At 31.7% G+C, this 19,357-nt stretch overlaps 1 protein-coding gene and 1 long non-coding RNA gene across 4 annotated transcripts in view; one reads left to right on the top strand and one right to left on the bottom strand.

Moving 5' to 3' along the window:
• LOC118181836 (cell adhesion molecule Dscam1-like) overlaps positions 1 to 19,357 on the top strand; it is a 1,419,238-nt gene that overhangs the window by 846,403 nt on the left and 553,478 nt on the right. The gene's annotated exons all lie outside the window — the stretch shown is intronic.
• On the bottom strand, positions 6,053 to 18,676 carry LOC118190141 (uncharacterized). The gene is made up of 3 exons (XR_004758368.2): positions 18,601 to 18,676; positions 11,285 to 11,339; positions 6,053 to 6,395 (listed from the first exon to the last, which is right to left on the bottom strand). It is a non-coding gene; the product is annotated as an uncharacterized LOC118190141 (long non-coding RNA).

The raw sequence follows: 19,357 nt of genomic DNA on the forward strand, positions 1-19,357 counted from the left end.
TTAAAACAGCATATCTCGAGAATACATGATACGGCGTTAGATCAACGTACATAATTTTACGTTTGCTATATTACTTTTTTAAACTAGACCCTTGCGCGTCCAGCAGCCTAAAATTTTAGGATAAAATTAAAAGTATGTAATGATTTCACTGATTCCAGCTAGTGTAATTTCACAAAATATTAAATATTTCTAATCAGACATCTTATGATTTTAATACTTCTTTATCAAAAGCAATCACACTAAGACGTCTTTTTTTAAAAAAATTGTAAGAATTTTGTTTTAAACCACTTTTTTACTCCATAACCTTCTAGATTAAGTTTGAAAGTGTCTTGAGTCTTACTGAATGGCAGCATGCTGGTGCGTGGAAGATAAAATTGCTTTATTTCCGGCCGCAACAACACATTGCTTTCATGTAGCGGAGTTTGTTCACGCATTGGAAATCGAAAATGTTTTATTTCGAATTGGGTAGAAACTTTTGGCTTTTCAAATTTTTGAGTTTAATAATAAGAAATTCATTAAAGATTTACAAAATGTGAAATAAATAATAAAACAATAACAAAATTCAAAATTCCGTCTTTTTCGGTTCCTACGTTATGCAAAATTTGATTTATCTAAGTACTATAGAAGGCAGTTTCTCACAATGCGAGGAACGTACGTACATGAACATTCTTTCTTAAATTTCATTAAAAATTATATAGGACAATACTTTTGTTGGTACAACCTGAAGCGTGATCTGCTGGTTATAGTATTAAATCGACGCAAAATCGCACTTCGACACTAATAGCGCATTTCGGGTTAAAAAGATGCAATGAAACCACTGTTCAAGAAAAAATTCCATAAAACGTAGGTCTATTTAATTTATGTATGAATGAAGCAAGCAATAGGTAAGGCTTTTGTTCTGTTTTATCTAAGTGAAAATCAGTTTGATTTCTAGTTTAACTAACAATCAGAGATAAATCGATAATTATCTTACGGAAAAGTAATCTATATTCTCTAAACGTTATTTGATACATTTGTAGCACAACTGTCTTCCTATCCCTGAAAATGCATCTTTGTTTAGGATAAATATCCTTTTTTGTTCTAAATTAAATACAAGTGTTTCTCAAACTACAGTTTGTGTCTTTATTTATTTCTAACTGCACTATATAAACCAATCTAAGAACGAATTCTATTGGGATTCAAATGTACAAAAGTTATAATCTTGGAAGAATATATTCTATTATATTTTTCCAAATAAACATTTTGAATTCTAATCCTGTGTTTGCATTGAAAACTTGGTGTATTAAAATTTATTAAAACGTTAAATTTGGTTTATTTCTTTGTTTTTAATCTTAACTATTTATTTGACACTGAAAAACCTCTTCTGTGCATGCTTCTGCCAAATTTTATTTATGCGTTTTTTAAAAAAAATACACGCACTGAGATCAATAATTCACTTAGACGGAAAATAAAATAATCATGGTATTGAAACAGTAACGTCAATTTGTAAAAATATGATAAAATATTTTAATTTCCTTCATAATTCCCCTCTTTTACATTCCAAACTACTTCATGCTTGAATGCAAATGTTTTCGAAACAGATAAAGTTTCAAGAGAATGAATCTTCTTATATTCAAGAACAGGTGAAGGAGCTCCGGATATATTATGTGTTTTTGTCGCTCTCTCTATCATTTTTGCATAATGCTGGATCTGTACATGTTGAAGGTTTTGTGATTATGATTGAAATATGAGTTAATATCTTATTTCTAGTCATTATACATCATACATCATACATCATTCACTTCACTGCGCATCATAATAAAATTGATTAGCATTTTAATAACTTCATTATGTTCTATCGAAATACAGTGCGAATAAAAGTATATATAAATTGATTTCTGACTCGAAATTGAATCCATGCCAATGCATTTTCATAAATAAAGTTAAAATTATATTTATATTACCATATGTACCATACCTACATTAGATATAATAAATATTTAAGTACTGTCCATTTTATTCACGCCTATGAGTCAATTAACAAATGATAATATCTACAAATGATTTAAAGACAAATCCTTTACACTGAATGAATATAAGTGAACACTCTCTTATTTATAGGAATGGTTTTGATAACATTCCAAGATTTGAAATAAAATAAATATGGAATTACTTTTTAAAGTATATTTTTTCTTTAAAAAGCTTCCTTTGATATTTTTAAAGGATCAAAACACATTTCACCATTTACAAATCAAACTTGAAGTTATTTACAGTCAAATTGTTCTTTTAAGTATTATCAAGGATTGTGAAATATTATTGTTACATATCTTTTAATAGAGAATTTATTTCAGTTCAAGTTTATGCATGATATGAACCAATACGCAGGAAGAAGTAGTAGTAGTTAGGTAACTATTTTATATTTTAAGCAAAGGCACATGACAAAACTGTGCTTTAAAAGTATTTTATAAACTCGTTTTCCGTTTTAAGGCAGTATTGATTATTGTCACAGAAGCTGCTGAAAATACGTCAGAATCGTCTCATCTAGATCAAACAACATTCCTCATTTTATATTACATACTGAAAATCCTCATTTGTTTTAGAAGTGACGTTTATATCTCTCACATACATTCTGTCTTTGCTTTAGGAATCGGTTGATTCCACGTCAGTTTTTGGCAGTTAAAGTTTCCAAATTTTCAACTTACGAAGTGCAGTTTACATGATCTGTGAAGCTAAGTCTTTTGGAGCAAATATTATGTCTCGCAAATAACTTGGAAGCCTTCATATGATCTTCTTAGTATTCGCTTGGAGGAGTAAAGCGAGTAAAGTAATTTTGCGAGAATGTTGTTTAATAATCGATTTGCTAGGAAAAATGCCACTGTTGCGAATAAGCCTCATAGCTCCAAGAACTCCTTGTCTATCCCACTGTAATCGTTTTGCATTAACTCTTTTGAATACAGACATATAAAATGTCTAATTATTAATACCGTATTTGAACAAGCCTGTTGCCTGGATATAAGATGCAACTTAGAAAATCAACTTAGATCCGACATAAAGTGCTTTATGATAATCTCAATTTACTATACAGATGTTTCTATAATATAGAGGCATATATTTGTTTAATAAAGTGCTATTCCCTAAACGTTGTCTAATACATTTAAAGCGCATCTTATGTGTGTTTTGTTGCTCGACATACGTGGTAATTGTCACGTTAGCAAAATAAGATACAGGATAGAATCATATACTTTAGTCCGACTGAGGGGAAGCCCGTAGGTTAGGTGATATTAATGTTTTGTTAAAAGTCGTATTTACAAGGAGGAGATAAAAAACAAACTATTAGCAGGTCTTATAGGGTTGGACCAAAGAAAACGAGCGTTAGTTCAGGAAATTAAACTCGGATATCACTGAATGGGATTGGACAATGGGATAACACGCTATTTTGCTTTCATTTTGAACATATTGCAAATATGTTCCAGCAAACGTAAATATATTTATGTACGAAAATGTAATACACTCTAATTTCAAAAGGTATGATGCAACAGCCAAATTATTTTACTGTGCATAAATATAAGCATGGATGTTTAAATATAATATTCCCAATTATCAACTTATATAATATCGTACTTACAGCTAATTATAGATTGCAAATAATTTAATACTAGAACCAGCATTGTTCATGATAGACAAATATCCTCTATTTTTTAATGTCCTTCTTTTACGAGGTTTTCTTAACGAGTAACACGCACAGCTGTAACCAGATTTGCTACCTATTTTTTTTTTTTTTTTTTTTTTTACTTGCAATTATAATGCTAAGTGAAAATAATCAAATCGTGCTATGTGAGAATAATCAACATTAATAATTATACTATGCAAAACTAATCTTAATTCTGATGTCTTTACTCTTGAAATTAAGAAAACAATACTTGAGAATTATGTAAATGTTTGTATGCCCAAAGTAAACTGTGCTATGACCCTTTAAAATATGTCTGTGATTCATTAATATATGATTTAAATCACTTCGTGCCTCGAATTATTTCACTGTAGAATTATGAACAATTTAAAAGTTGTTTAAGTGCGGCTAAGCCTAATTTTTTTAAACCATAGCAGCCATATTTGCTTACATTTGAACCTTAGCAGAATAGTGAATTAAGTCAGATTTTGTACCTTCAGTGTCTTTTTGCAGAATACGACCAAAAAATAAAATATCAGTTTTGCGCCCAAAAAATTCTACCTTTTTGCCTGTTTGCCGAATTGCTTGCTTTTGCGTAGAAACTCTAATTTTAATTGTAAAAACTGTTTTTTAATTATTTTAACAGTATTCTGTGTTTTATGTTTTTCTATATTTTCCAATTTTTAATGAAGATATTTTGAGGTTTTATGTACTTTTGCCTTGCCGCGAAGTGAGAACTGGATTAATTGAATGAGAAGTATATCTCTTATGAATTTCGAGGAAATAAGTTTAAATTTAATGCAGTAAAAATGCAGATGATTTAATATTCCGTACAAGGAAATCATGTGGTGTCCGCATATGACTTTTTCCGAAACGGATTGTAAAAAGGATTTAAAATGGGTATTATATTTCAACGAAAATATCCATTTCGACCGCTTTCGAATCCATCTGAAAGCTATTTTTGCATGCAATCTGCATGTACGGACAGAATAAAGGTGTCTTTTAAAAGGCAATAAAAAAATGGATTTAAAATGGACTCAGAAGAGATTTGTTTCGTGACATCAGTACGTGCGTATGTATGTATCTCGCATAACTCAAAAAAGAGTAAACTCAGAACGCTGAAATTTTGTATATGGGGACTGCCATAACATGTAGTTGTGCACCTTGCGTTTTTGTTGCAATCGGCAGCACCAAACGTACGTATATACACATTCTGTTACCCCGGCTGGGTGGACTCAATTTTTTATTCCTATATGTTGATAAACTGCGAATTTTTTGCTTTAAAGGTTAAATTATGGTGTTCTTATGGTTAATGTTTAATGTTTTTATGGCTTTTGTTAATCTGCATGAAATAGTTTAAGAGTTATCAGCAATATAAAAGTTGATTAAATGGTTCTAAACTTAACGAGGCCGACATTTGTTTACATTTGAAACTCTTGGTAGAATAGTAAATTAAGTCATTTTGCGCACCAACTTCAATGTCTCTTTGCCGAATGGAAGCAAAAGTAAACTTTGAATTTTGTGCACCAAAAAAATCTGTCTTCCTAACCGGTAGCCGAATAGCTGCATTTTGTGTCGAAACTATAATTTTAATTGTAAAAATCGTTTTTTTAGATTTTATAACTGTATTTTTGTTTTATGGTTTTCCTTATTTTTCTAATTTTAAAGAAGATATTTTGAGTTTTTATGTATTTTTGCCTTGTTGCCAAGAAAGAACTGAATTAATTGAATGAGAGATATATTTCTAAAGAAATTCCAGGGAATACGTTTAAACGAATGGGAGCGATAAATGTGTATAATTTAATAGGCCGTACAAGGCAGTCATGTGGTGTCCGCATCAGATATTTTAAAATATGCATCTAATTGATTCAATTAAAACTATATTTACTTAATTCATATAATTTATAAAATTTCCATTTGATAGTTTATGGATATTTTCAACATTATTGTAACGTAACAAAAGCATATTTTTAACGTGATGACATTAATAATCTATGCATTAAACAAATTTTGTCCTGTTTCAATTATTAAAGCGCTGGGTTAATATATTTCAACAAAAAAAAAAAAAAAAGCTTTCAACGAATTATTTCCGTTCGCTAAATTAATATATACTTTTTAATTAAAATACCATTTTATCTCAATCAAAACAGCAAGAATAAAATGTTATGCAATATTTGTTACATTGTCTAAGAAGTAATCATTTGAAAGCTGAAATTCTTGAAATGTGTTCTTGAATGAAATGAATATTGTAGGTAAATACCTAAAGAGTGATATTGTTGCATGTTATTTCGTTATCCCGTTTACAAATAAAAAAGACAATAAATTAGCAGAAAGAATTTTTCCATATCTCGATGGAATTTTAATATTTGCATTTTCTTTTATTCATCACCCAGGCTTTTCCTTTTTTGTCCTGATTCAATTAAAGTAATTAACAGCCACGTACATTTGATCCGTCATAATGAAATTCAGAACAAAATAACATTCCTCGAAAAATTAACAAATATAACTGAATCGATGAATACTGCTTAGAATTGTTTCCCCCTCTTGATTTTAAAATAAATCTATTTATTGAATATGTCACTTACAGAATTTTAAAAGCTCTTTACAACAGCTACTTCCCGACTGCGTTCGATAATTGCATTTTTCGAGAAAACTTCTTTTCGTTTATTGTGCAGTCTTCAAACATTTAAACAGGTTTTCTAACTTTTCAGCGTAGTATTTTATTATGGTGTCAAAGAAGGAGAATGTTCTGAAATAAAGCAATTTAAATTAGTGAAGTTGCTTTTAAAAGGTTTAAACAGAAAGCATAAAAGCATAGCAGGGTAAATAGAAAAAAAGAAAGAAATATTGTGCTTAAGTCTTCATGTCGCATTTCTCTGTTCACTTGTTGAATTCTATTGTTTGTTTTCTAATGTGAAAACTCTTCTCTGCCTTTCCAAAAGACCAACTAATAATTATTTCCAACTCCGAAACCTATTTACAGACGTTACAATAGCTTTCTTAAATGTAAAATATTTTAATAAATGTACACTATAGTTGACAATAAATCCGCGTTAATGCAATTCTCAAGGGACTGAAAAATCAAGAGTTAATGTTAAAAAATTCTTGTTAATTGGGAACTTTTATTTTTGGAATAGTTCTTTCTGCGCATTACCCATATACAGTATACAGTTACTATAATATATTATGCATCTCGTCATAGAATACAATGCAGTTTCACGTTAATTAAAGTACTTGAAAAAATTCACTAGTAGATTGCTTTTCAGTAGCAAATGCTTCTACATTGCGCTGTCGCAAGCGGGAACGAAAATGCCAGCAGTGCGTATTGCATCTGCCACAAGCTTGGGATAAGACCTCTTCAACTACAACAATGTATTGATCTATAGGCTAAAGACGACATGTTGCGTTTAAACTGCACATCGTTTAAGCTCAGATCGTTTTTGCTATAGGCTTAAGAAGATGCCTATTTGAACCACCATTCGACTATAAAAACAAAGAAGCCATTTACGAAATAATGAGCTGTCTATCCTAGCTTTCTTAGAGTAAATGCAAGGTAAAGTGCTATGTTTTTTAAATAACGTGATTTATTGGACTTACTGATCATAGGACGGATCACTTGACACTACCGTCTGCATTACACAGAAAGATAACAGTTAAAGAGATTGTTTCCGAGAATGCGACTTCTAAAATGATCGGAAAAAAACTGTTTTGTCCAGATTTTAGACATCACAAAAGACATACTTTTCTCTTGCTTGGTCAAATGCAGGCAACTAGCCGCTTGATCCTTCTTCATCAGCTTTATTTGTTTCAGATCAAATCATTAATTATAAAATCTAGTTTCTCTTTTGGAAGTGGCACATACAACCAGCGGAAGAAATGAAATGCTGAATGTATAAATTTTTGCAATCTTGTTTGCTTTTGACTGAATTACATGTCCACTTAAAGGTACAGTGGAAGCACGCGTATAATTGAACTACTTAAGAAATAAAGTTCGACAACTTCGTACTTAGCATTGCAAAACTACTTAAGAAATAAAGTTTCGACAACTTCGTACTTAGCATTGCAAAGTTGCTTAGATTTTTTCTCCAACCCCGCTGCAGCACGATTGAGAATTGTTTCGCAATTGTGGTTAAGGTTGATTTGGAAATTCCTTACCTTTTGGTAATTGTACCTTCCTTCGGTACACCACGATCTATTTCCTTTAGAATATTTAGTTTTGTTTGCAGATCTGTGCCTGTCTTTTTCGTCTTGGTTATGAATCACTCTCTTACAGCTTACAGTTTAAAGTTATTTGTCGCTGAAAATTACCCTAGTAACATCTACAGGTCTGCCGAATAGTGCCGCTAGAACTTTCGGAGAATAAATACATGCTAGTGACCAGGTTTGGAGGTGCTAGTTTCGGAGAATAAATACATTCTAGTGACCAGTTTCGGAGGTGCTATTTTCGGAGAATAAATACATTCTAGTGACCAGTTTCGGAGGTGCTAGTTTCGGAGAATAAATACATTCTAGTGACCAGTTTCGGAGGTGCTAGTTTCGGAGAATAAATACATTCTAGTGACCAGTTTCGGAGGTGCTAGTTTCGGAAAATAAATACATGCTAGTGACCAGTTTCGGAGATGCTAGTTTAGGAGAAAAATACATGCTAATATATGCTATGTGACCTACTGAATTTTAGTAAAAATAGAATATACTAACCCGCCCCTTCGACCGCTTGTAAAAGACCCGTAATTAAATTTCACTGATAAATTCCGAATCATTCAAGATTTAACATTAGTCCTGCTATTTAATTTTTAAAGAATAAGAAATCACATCTGAACACATAATTGCGTTTCATGAATGAAACTTATTGTTAACGCTACTAAAGCTCATTTTTGACGCAGTGATCACGTTTCTCGAGCATGTTAATCGTGCTGGCTAATGTTTTACAAAATAACGTGTATTCTTTGAGGTTTTCAATTAAACGGCACTGAACATTTCTGAACACAGCCCTAGAAAGAAACAACAGGAAAATAATATTAAAACCTTTGAAAGTTCGTGTTAATTTTAAAAAAAATCTAATGAACCAACAGGCTAAAAACCAGCTTGTAAGTTCTGCTAAACGAAACTCACGTTATTAGATAAACCTTTCTTTAAGACTATAGACTTCGCTGCCGGTGTTCATATCAGCAGAATGTTGGCTTTAAGCAAGTTCGTGTTATAAGTTCGTTTTATTTTATTTTGTCTAAAGCTTAACTTATGCTCATACATATGCAGAGTGAATATAATTAAAGGTTCCATAAAAAAGAACTACTGGTTAGAATGATCTGAAATACATACTTGCATCTATACCTGAAACTCGAAGAGAAAGCTTTATTTGACGTGAGCTGTCACAAAGGGAAGAAAGTAATTGCTTAGACGCCAGTAGAAGAAAGTAATTGCTTCAACGTCAGTGGAAGATGTGGCTATAGCATAGCAAAATGAAACAAGCAGTGATGTAGACCACACAGTGCAAGAGAAATTGCCCAATTTTTAGACATGCATACCAGAATGGTTCGTAAAATTTTACGAAACATCTTGTAATACTATTCGCTCAAAATTATGCACGTTCAGGAGCTTGCTGATGACCTGCCAATAAGGCAAACTTTTGCCATACAACTTTTTGTTCGGATGGAAGTAGACAATGCATGGCCGCAGAACACGCAGTCTTTCTCCAAGACTGTGTCAGTATTCAAAATTTTAATTCAAAATTTAGCAAGGGTACTCCACCCCCACCGTACCACCAAAATTTAGCAAGGGTACTCCACCATTTAGCAAGGTAAGTATTCAAAATTTAGCAAAGGGTACTCCTCCCACACCGCACCAGTCGTTTCTTCATTCTGAAAAGACCAATATGTAGTCAGGGCTTAGGCAACGTTTACCATTGTCCCCTTCTTTTTCGAAGACATAGGTCCTTCGGGTCCTGTTAGCTGTAAATTCGATGGCAATAAGCTAATTCCAGCGCTTCAACAGCTTGCTTGTGTGATTAGTGCAATTTGATGCAATATGGTTTCCTCTGCACATTGTTGGACAATGCACTCTGCACAGAAAATTAACACACTAAAGAGCAAATGTTAAAAGTACTATAGCAACAAGAATCAGAGCAAGCTGCATAAATTTTTATGTTAATTTCGAAAGTTAAATAGAATTTTTTCCCTCAGCTGCAAAAGGACAAGTGATCAACGTACACCATAGACATATGTAGACATTAGATGAACATACATGGCCTTTTACACTTTCATATTTTAAGAAAATCGTGAATCGAATCCACTTGACAAAACTTTTATGTGGTTTTATCTTGCCAAATTACCTTAGGGTACTCTGCTTAAATATCTAAAAGCTCTTAGAGGTTTACACATGCCATAAATAGTTACTATTTTAAGCTATTAAGCTATTAGCTGTAGTTTGTTTATGCTGTCGTAAAGTAACGCAAGTCATCTCGTTGGCGATGGTTTTGGCGAATACTTTTTGTCGCCATACTTGGCGACCATTTGACGACATTCTGGTTTTGCCCCTTTATAAGTCAATTTTGAGAAATTTGAAGGCACTGGTAATTTCTCTTCGGGTGGAGGAAAACTACGTAAGACCGGAGAGATCATCAGTTTTCAGTTTATTTCAGAGTTCAGAGTTAAGCTCATAGTACTCAGAGTGTTGAGAGACCACTGTGCGAGCTTACGCATTTATAGCTTTTTGTCTTGTGTTAAACGTTCGTAATAGTTTGAGGTGGTAACAACTGACCGTGCCGCGTTATACTGAGAAGAACTGTATGAATAATATTTTGAAAATTTCCAGAACTGAACAGTGTTTCTTTTGAGAAAATAAATTTAACAAACTATCATCGTTCTGTTTGCATTCAATGCACTGCAAACCTGTACATACATAACAATTTGATATTTGTGACTTGGACAATTACTTCTTTCATTTAAACAATCCCATAAACAAAGCCATCGAAGTAATTATGTGTGTATTCCCCCAATAAACTGGAATATTTTTATTATAAAATACTTATAAAAAATCTGATCTGGATACCACATTAGCATTAAATCATCCAGATTTTTTGCTGCCCTTTACTTTGACATATTTCCTCGAATCATTTTAACTTCATTAACCGATCCCTCAAGACAAGTTGAAAATGATAACAAAAACTGTAAATTTTGAATTTCAAATTGCTCAATTGTTTTCGTACGGGAGTGAAATTTCTTACGATTTTGTTTTAGCATAATAAGTGTAAACTTCCCCAAATATAACTATTGGAAACGGAAGTTCGCATCAAAAGTTAGATTTCACTGTTTGTCGAAAATAAATGTTCTTAAGTTTGACATTGCCAAAACATGAATATTTCCGATTAAATACTTTAAAAATGGGATGGTATATTTATATGTATATATATGTGTATGTGTGTGTGTGTGTATACGTATGAATAAATTCAAAGTATAAAGCAGTTCAAAACCTAATCCAGTTGTGTGCTGATTGCGGTAACATATGGTGATAATAGTGCAAAATAGAATAAAAAATACGTTTAAATTTCATCACATGTTCAACTCGGAATAAATCTCATGCAATAACCAAACATTTAGAAGCATAGTGAGAAACTGCAAGAAATAGAAGAGCAAAACATACCAAATCCAGAAATGAAATATGAAATTTAAATCTTTGCATCATCGTCAGTGGTGTGCTGCAACAAAAGAAGTTAAAAATAAGTACTGTTTCTGAACCGACAAAGACACAAATTAAATTTAAAAATTTAAAAATATTCTTAGAAGAACCATAAAAGTAATATATGTATTTACCAGTCCATCCTATGCAGACCGAAGTAAGCAGCGCAAAACATAGCAGAATTATATCATCAAATGCTTAGGCAAATTCAAAAAGATTGCAAAATAATAGACAAATTTACAAAATTATTTTGAGTTGATTTAGTGCAAAAAACAAATTTACAAAAATAGTAACCCAGTTCTTGAAAACAAAACGAAATGCAAATTTTTAATCCAATGTTTGAAAAAAAATATGCAATTTTTGAAAACGTACTGGCCGGGTTAAAAAATAATAGCATAAATCACAAACAAGCAGTATATTATAAACATTTATATTTCTAGTGAATGGAGTCCAAAAACATGCAAGAAAGAAGTAATCCAGCATATGACAAAATAAATGAAAATTTTAATCTAAAAAATATAAAGTCTAAAATAAAAAATAAAAATAGCGGAATAAATTCTTAAAATTTGTAACAACAGTAACAAAAGTTTCGAAATGAAAAACCATTTTCGCCTATATATAATAGCAAAGCCAAAATGTGCTAAGTATTTAGATAAACAGCTCGCTTTAAGCTGATTAAACTCAATATGAATAATAAGAAAAACAAATCCTCGAATTACTTGGATTAGGAGTCCATTGAGTTCAAATGAAGTATTAATTCGCTTCAATACAGTTTCAGTTCGCATGAACTGAAGCCGATTTTTAATTAATAAAGTCTCGAGAGCATACCTTCAAATAATAGTATCTGAAATTTCTATTGAATTAGTTGGTCATATACGCTGCTAGGGGTTCCAATATCTGGGAAGCCTTTTTCTTATGGCCACCCTATATATGGGTATTACTTCTCTTACATATATATAGGATGACAGCACATTAAAAAAAGGGGCTGAGACATCTTGATTTCTCTTGCAAATGAAACTTAATTGTAATTATCATGGGTGAAAGATTGCTGGAATTTATGCCAGTTATACTAGGCCACAGAGGACATACGGAATTTCAATGGCGATACGATCATTTGCGCTGTTAGGCAGGTCTTTTGCTATCTTGAAGGCAAATGCTCTCGCCTCGGATTGCAAAGTAGCTAAATAAATATTCCTTTTCAAGCTTGGATTTAATTCAGCCATTAAGGCTGTATTTAGTATTTAGTAATATCAGAATTTTAAAATATAGTGCTGGCCGCTGAATTATGTAAAGTTACATTCCAAAGTGATTGAATTATTAAAATCCCTATTTTAGTAAGCGCATCTACCAACTTTGTCAGTTCAATTAAAATAAGTCTAGCATCTGGAGGCGATCTAGCCATAGAAACAAATGCTACCCTAAATGTTCCACAGACACAAACTTACAAACCTTTACTATGGATTTCAGTCTTTGAAATAACATAAAAGGCTCAGTATTCTACAGGAAGCAATAGAATGAGAAACAACTGCTGTTATTTGAAAAAAAAAATGTAATGCTTTTTCAGGGTAATAGCTTTTGCGAAAATTATTCATTTCTGCCAGAACACTGTAGATTGGTCAGGTAATGAAATTATGCTATCATTTCACGTCACTGCATAGCTCAGATCTTTGAGCGTAAAAGCACTCTATTAGAGGCCCACCAGCGGCCGAACCGGTAAAGTCGCTGAACACCGGTAGTTCGGTCCGAGGTTCGAATCCCGCGAACGGGTTGGCTGCATGGGCGTTTTCGTGGTTTCCCCATGTGTAACGTGTATACGAGCCAGTTTCCCTTAGAAAGTCCTCCACGAAGTCATCCCTCTCCTTAGGCAGATAGCCCTCGAGGCTTTCCCGTAATCACACATACAATACAAAAGCACTCTATTAACTTTACATGATGACAGATCCCGAGTTGTATGATCAGATAGGACAAAATTAAGCTGAAAATCGTTTCCACGTCTAAATAATTTATCAACATTATTTTCTTTATTATTCGTAACTGGTCGTAGAATGTTCATTCTTGATGAAATAGCGATTCTTCATTTTGAAGCTTTGTCATTATGAATCAAAATTCTTGTTACGATTTGAAATATTAACTCCTTACATGGCATGCAAGTTGGATTTGATAAGGTCCTATTACAATTAAAGGCGCTTTCAAGAAACTTTTCATTTATGAATTGCACTGGTTCCCAAATGTTAAAGAGAGCGGTTTTAAAGGGAATAAAGAGGGAATATAATTTAGGCACTTTAAAGTTTGGCTGATCTCCATGAAAATTAGTAAAAAAATTAACAAGTTTCTAAAATTAGCAAGATATCTCGGAAGTATCTGAGAACGTTTCCCATAATATATTTTAAAGGAAAATAACGCAGAGGATTTGAAGTATTTTATCGCGGAAAGAAAAATAAGGAATTTAACTGGATACCTAAATAAAAAATACATTACAAATTCATAAATAAGTCGTTAATAATTAATTGAAGTAATTTTGTAAATGACTGCTAATATTTTATATCTCATTTATGCGACATAAATATTAAACAGTTTAAAATATAGAAACGGAAAATAGTCTAGATTGAAGTGGCATTTTTATTTGACAGTATCAGTTAATATTAATTTCAAAATAATTCAAGAAATTTAGCGAAGAATATTTGCTTTTTTTAGCTTTCCCTTAGTTGATTAGGCTTTATTGAACTACAATATGATTTATTGAGATTATGTAATTTTATGTCGGGGATAAAATTGCTTAACAAGACAAGTGACGTAAAAGTGTACAACGTTATTAAGGATCTATTGTTGGGTAAAGTGATATTTTGTCTACTTTAGAGGATTAGGGGCATCACGGTTTATGAGCAAACAAGATATATCATCTTTGATGTCCTAAAAGTTCATCGACGCATCCGCACAGGGTGTAGCGGTCATTCTCAGATCAGTGATCAGGTCAGTGATAATGACAGGTTATAACATCTATGTGATAGATAAAATGATTCGATGCTTTCTGAGGATGAGACGGGACGTTTTTGCTTTTCCGTGGTTTATCGTTTGACATGTGTTAATGACCGTACCGCTGAAATCTTTTATTTAAACAGGAATATTTATTTCGAAAAAGCAATTAAATAATGCTTAATAATATCAAATATGATTAAAAGCAGTGATGAATTACTTTCTTATACGACAATAGTAATTATGTTCACTGTACAGCTGCTTAGACTTTAAGCTATTGTAATACATCTTGGCTCAAAGATTCTTGCTTCGCCTCTAACAATTTTGAAACTGTTGCTGATAAATTTTATTATTATGATATTTTAGCGATAAATTTGATCTGTATCATTAGATTAAAGCAAATACATACTTTAGTTGCTGTATAATGTATCAAAGTAAAAGCATTAGAATGATTTTAATTTGGGGTTGTTATATTACTTTGAACATAATCAAAAGTTTACCAGCAAAAGTTTTACTTAAACATTTTTACTTAATATAAAGATGTAACAAACATGAAGATGATTACAGTAGGTTATTCTGTAGAACGCATTGTAGAGTTTGTTATTACAATTCTTTAATTCACACTTCAGGGTATTTATAAATAAAAGAAGTCATTTATTTATATCTATCTGCTTGAGAATAAAAATAAGTTTTTCTTTCATATATGGTTTCTTATTCTTACAAGCTTCTGAGTGTTAATTATTGACGAGACTTAAACAAATATTAAGCTCTTCACTTACTTACGATTCCTTTGTTCCCTCTACAACAGGGAAACAGCAGCTCTCCATTAAATTCACTTAAACACTTTTTTCATGTTGTCATAGTTCTAAGAATTCGACAATTGTCATACTCTTATATGAAATTTAGTAAAGACATGATTGGGTATAACTAATGCTCATGTACCAGTAAATTGTGTTTCGATCCAAAAAAATAACTTCTTTCCAGCATATAATTTAATTAATTATGCATCTCTGACATTCACAAGTAGAGCAAGTATATGTCAGAGATTGAAATTAAAAATATTGCTACTTACTTAGAGCTATTAATTTTTGAGTTATTTATGATATAATTTGGCGTTAATTTTTGAGATATTAAAATTAATTTGAAAACAGAAAAAAGTGACTTATGTTAGAAAAGATTTTTAGTTATTCTAAATAGTTAAAGAATAAAAATTTGTATAAAAGTAAGCTTCGTGAATGAATCTTAAATAGAAATGTTAAGCATATAAAGTTCGTACTATTAAAATCTGGTATTGACATTTATTTAATTTTTATATCACGAATCTACTTAAAATGTAATTATAACCAACTTTTGCTTTAAGTTTGGTAACTGATAGTTCTTCCTTTAGGGTTTTCGAAGTCTGGAATTATAAACGAAGGGTTTAAAGTTATTAAGGGTTCTGGTTTAAAACTTAAATTGCTGGCAGGTCGAATACTCGATCTCAGTGCCGTTGATGGGCCGGATTTCTTTAATCTAGGCAGGAGTTCTAATCTAATGAAGTGGTTTTAACTAAATTTTAAAATTCATTTACTATATTTATGAAAACAGATATAAACAACAATAATAATATCATAAAGAACAATTCAAATGTAAATTTATTTTACATCTGAAGTTTAAAGATTGATACCTGCAAAACCATTCTGCTAGAAACACTTTGCTACTGATCTTCTTGGAAGCTAAATATAAATGTTCTGCCTGACGTTTATAGAGCCATTGGGTGTTTTTGAAGTATGAGACGTGACAAATGTGCAGTGCCCTCGTTGGGACTTAAACCGTGGACCACTCGAATAAGCAATAAATTTTGAAAATTTTCCAAGTAGAGCAAAATTTGAAAATAAACAATAAAAATCTTATTCCATGCACATGCAGAGAAACAATAGATACATTTATATGTAAATAATCATAAACTTCTTTATTCCTTAATAGAACTTGATGGCGTTTATATTCCCAAAAAATTGATAACCCTGGAGGAAAACTACTATAAATTATCTTTATCATGGATTATGGATGCTCTTCGGCGAATCGGGTTCTTTTCTTAGATTCGTTAAATTTCCAATCGGAGGAAAAACGTTATTTATATATGAATGTACTTGAGAAAGGTTATTATTCTTAGTACAAAAATTCGTAACTGAGGGTATTGATCTGTTGATAATAAAAAAATAAAATACGAGTAAATGTTAATTAAATTTGTACCCTCAAACTCTTCAATATGATTTCTATTGTATTGTAAATACGTTAGCTTGAACTGTATATTTTCTAAAGTGCAGGTTTCTACAATGTTTTAAGGTAATGAAAATGATGTAAAATAAGAGCTCTAATTATTAATATTATTAATCTTTGTCCATATTTTTGTCGTAATCATGCCATATTTCGACATATTGAGCTGTTTCAATTTAAATAACTGAGCAGGATTTAAAATGTAGGAAATGTGCTGCATTCGTTGATTATAGTTGTGTTTCTCATAACTGAAATTTAACTAAAAAATTTTAACATAAGAATACATATCAGTGATAAGTTTATTCTTTCCAGCAGATTTTTACCGAAGATATTTAAATGGCTGTTTAAGTCAACAAGAAATGCTTAATTTACCATTCACGTATCCTTATGTATTTGTAAATGGTTTTATTTCTTTCTTTATTTTCTTGAAAATTTTCTTTATTTATTTTCTTCAAATATTTGAATTCAATTTTTAAATCATAAAACCATTTTATATAACTCCTCGATTTAACCCTCACTTTGTTATAATAAATCATTCATCCGTTACTACTTTCAATTTCTTCAAACAATGCAACAAATTATCGCTGATCCAGACCTCTTTCATAAATAACGTTTGCGTTTTTAATTACCGTTTCCGTAACATTATCCATCTGCAAACCTTAGGCACCACGTGCTTCCTGATGAATGATGCAATATATAGTGCGGACAATTATTCTGAATACTTTGTTTTATATATTACTTTTATTAACTTTACAGCCACGTCATTTATTTTATCAATCATATCTGCTGCACCGTTAACTGCAAATTCAGTTATTTTACTTTAAATTATTTTACATTTATCTAGCACAGATGTCTGTTCAAAAATTATTTCTAAGAATGCTTTCCAATAAGCCTATCATTATTTTAAATTCATCAGTAATCTGAAGTAATCCTCCTACGAAAGTGGGAAGGTGTACTATATATGATATGTTATACTCGCATCAGCTGCTATTCAGAAAGCTGGAAAATACACATGTGGGCAAAATTAAGAGAATGTGCACATTATGTCGAATTTTAGAGCAACTGATGGACTGATTACAACGAAATTTGATAAGAATGCACATTTTATAACAGAGAAAGAGATGTATCGTTCAAAAGTCATTTTATTTACGTATCTGTGAAGCTCATAGTGCAGGAATGTTCAAATACTATGTGGTAAACTAGAGCAGCAAATGAGTTAAATATGAGTATGATCCCCTCTCATAGTCGGAAAGGTCGTGCAACGTGACGGTATACCGGATACGAGGTATTTGAGGATTCCCTGTGGCAGTGGATCCAAGTTCTGCAACAAGACAACTTTCAAGGCTGGAATGGTTATTGGAGGGAGATGGCAAGATAGAAAGGCAGATTCGAATGTCAGACGAAACTTTTACCGGACTGACCAAGAAATTAAAAAAAAAAAAATGCAAATAGACAGAGCCGTGGGAAATATAGTTATATGCTTAGGAACGGTACATCAAAAATAACCCAAGCTGACGAAAATATTCAACCAGTGATTACTTTCACTATTATCATGAGCGATATCATTTCCCTGCTAAAAGGACTAAGGTTAGTCAAGTCACCGGCGGATATTCTGAACTTATTTTTGAAAGCATTAGATAGACTCATAAATTTTGCGAAGAGCTGATTACTACGTCAGCAGCAGGAAATGGAATCGGAAAGAATACCCCTTCTTTATGCCATTATATGGTGGTAGATGCTTCGTCAATCTTTTTCTTGTCTTATCAGCGACGTGCTTGCAATCTTAAAAACCAGTTCACTGCCACCGCTTTAGGTCAATAAGATTACTGGTTTAAAGCTTAACAAGCTAAATATCAATAGTAATTCTGATTCCCAAGTTCCGCTTAACACAATATCAGAAGTTCTAAAGATATGCTGCTTTAAAAAATGTGATTGTCAATTTTTTTTTTTTTTTTTTTTTTTTTTTTTTGAATCCGAAACACTATGTGACCAGAGGATATACTAAGATCGACGCGACGTTTTCAAATTAAAGTAGGAAAGTAAACACTTACGAATTTGACTACTTCTGCGAAGTCTTTCAAACACCTTGACATCACGACTCTCAGATAATTCTAAGCTTGAAAATCTGAAAAAGAAAAGAAACTCGAAGTGATTCAACGGAACACATTAAAAGGACGTACGAATAGTTACACCCGGCTTCGAATTCCGATGAATGGGCTGGTTATGTGGTTAATTTGTCATTTTCCCAATGTTAAACATAATTAGTTGTCAATTTGGGTTAGAAATTCTTGAATTAAAGTACCTCTTAAATTAGGCTCATAGCCGCAAAAGCGAGAAGCAAAGCTAAGATTTCTGTTCAAGAGAAATAATCGCAGTTTAGCTGATCGTTAGGTACAAATGTAGACAAATTTGTTAGTTTTTTATTTATTTTTTTTTCGGGGGCTCTTTAGATTTAAACCAATTATTAACATATTTGTGATGGTGGAACCGGCATTTATATATGAATAGATAGAAATTAATGTGCTCTGACAGATTGTAAGAAGGAAAAATTTAATTAAATCATATGAAGTGCACGTTATACAAATATGATTACTATGATGTTGGGAAAGCAATTTTTATTTTATGTTCGTTATTAATTAGGAAAAGTTGACCACTCAAGTATTGTTTGAGAAGTGTTAAGAAAATGAAACAATTTATAAAACCTTTTTAGCCATTTGAAATAATCAGAATTTAATCTCTCTCCTGTAGTCGTTTCACTGCCTCCTGGTGAATATTATCTGAATGTATTATTGAGTAACCAAATAAGAT

This window comes from Stegodyphus dumicola, chromosome 5, assembly GCF_044657685.1.
Source record: "Stegodyphus dumicola isolate Sdum_Otavi_A_Nest chromosome 5, ASM4465768v1".
Classification (NCBI taxonomy): Eukaryota; Metazoa; Arthropoda; class Arachnida; order Araneae; family Eresidae; genus Stegodyphus; species Stegodyphus dumicola.